Genomic DNA, 1,789 nt, shown 5'->3' with positions numbered 1-1,789 from the left:
CTCCTCACCTGATAGTCAAGGTTGCAGGCTTGGGGGCTTTAGTCACATGGAAGCTGAATTCTTCCTCAAAGGCCCCCAGGATGGTGGTACAGAAGGAGATCCGGATGGCCTGGAGCGCATTTGGTGCCACGATGCCCTCCTGGGGCTGGAAGGTGAAGCAGGAGCCCACGGCTGTGCTTGGAGGGGTGAGGCTGAAGGGAGCCTCAATAGGCCCACTGTTAAACAGGACTGCCTGCAGCAGCAGGAAAGCAAAACAGAAATACATGAGGAATCTGCCTCTCTCCCAGAAGTCTGAGTTACTTTTGAACTAAACGATTAACACCTGTAAAAGGCAGAAGATGCCCTGTGCTGTTGCATGGCAGAAGCCAAAAATTACAACTTGGAAATACAACATTGTGTGGCTTTGGGTTTTGCATGCAAAGCAGTGATAACTTCACTGCAACACAAGCCTCTGAACATGCAGCTTTTTGAGCCAGTGTTGCTTTCATGTGTCAAGGGGTTTTGCCGGAAGCCTCACAGCTGATCTCCGAGGAAGGCTGCCCAGAAGAAGGGATTGGGGTTTCATGGACAACAGACACACCTTTCTGAGCCCATCAAAAAGATCCAGATTCCAAGAAAGACCCCAAATTTGACTAGCATCACAATGGCCCAAGTTGCTAGGAATTCCCCAGGTCCACAAGGCTCACTGCTGCCCCAGGAGCCACCAGGAACCCCCCCACGCCTGCTGCTCACCTCAAAGCGGTTGTTTGCGCTGACAAAAACCTCCCCGATGTCCACTTCCTTAAAGTAGAAGTTGAGCTGGGGCCCGAGTCCTTCCCCAGTGAGGACCAGGGGCAGCCTCTTCTCACAGCCTGGGGAGAGATTTCTATTTCAGTACAGCAATTCCTTCCACTGTCCTGCATTCTCCAGGCTGCCTTAGTGCTAGTCCCTGACTCTGAGCTGCATGGGACCAGCTCCTGACGTCCCAGGCAAAGATACGGATCCTTCTCTTCCCTCAGGAGATACGGTACATCCATAGAGACCATCCTTTCCTCTTTACCCCTATTTTGGTAGTGGAACTTTAGGAAGTGCCAGAAATGTTGCCCTTCCTCCTTCTGGGTGCACTTCAGAGAGTGTTCTCGAAAGGGAGGAGGAGCTCACTAAATACAGGCAGCATTCTCAACAGCTGAGAGGGGAAAATTCCAGAGAGAGGAGATCCCCTGGAAGCTGCAGGGACTGGGGATGTACCAGCACTGTCCTGCTGACCACGGACCCTTGCCAGCAGCTACACAGGAGCCCAGTGATCTGGGGGAGTGTTTGCACCTCACCTTCGCTGCAGTGACAGGCAGGGGAAGGAGCTGTACCTGAGATATCACAGTAAACTGTTTGCTTATAGACCCGGGCTTCCTGGGGCTTAAAGAACACGCTGATTTCAGCCGAACTGTTCGGCCCGATCTCACCCTCCTAAAGCAGAAGGAGACAGCAAAACATTTATCTTCAAACATCACATTTCTTGTTTTCAAACACAGTCCTGTAAGCTGTTATTTAGAGTGTCAGTGACGAGCAAGGAGTGAGTAGTGCTCATCAATAACACTAATGACAAGAGTTTGGAAGCTTTAGTCAGGCTTCTGCTGCCTGCCAGGAGCCCACAGGGCAGAAATGCTTTTCCCAACCAGCTCTCTGAGCTCACCAGAATCCCTGTGACTTGTCTGTTGGCACACAAAGCCAGCTGAGGCAGGAATCAGTCAAGTGACCTTATTCAGGGATGAGGGGGAGGAGGAGGAAGAGAAGCAGGAGGGGAGGTTCTCAG

At 51.7% G+C, this 1,789-nt stretch overlaps 1 long non-coding RNA gene across 1 annotated transcript; it reads right to left on the bottom strand.

Moving 5' to 3' along the window:
- Positions 1-20: 20 nt before the first annotated feature.
- Positions 21-1,529, bottom strand: LOC107199591. The gene is made up of 3 exons (XR_001519243.2): positions 1,344-1,529; positions 733-851; positions 21-232 (listed from the first exon to the last, which is right to left on the bottom strand). It is a non-coding gene; the product is annotated as an uncharacterized LOC107199591 (long non-coding RNA).
- Positions 1,530-1,789: the final 260 nt, after the last annotated feature.

This window comes from Parus major, unplaced genomic scaffold, assembly GCF_001522545.3.
Source record: "Parus major isolate Abel unplaced genomic scaffold, Parus_major1.1 Scaffold1212, whole genome shotgun sequence".
Taxonomy (NCBI): domain Eukaryota; kingdom Metazoa; phylum Chordata; class Aves; order Passeriformes; family Paridae; genus Parus; species Parus major.
This window is presented reverse-complemented; position numbering and strand designations above follow the sequence as displayed.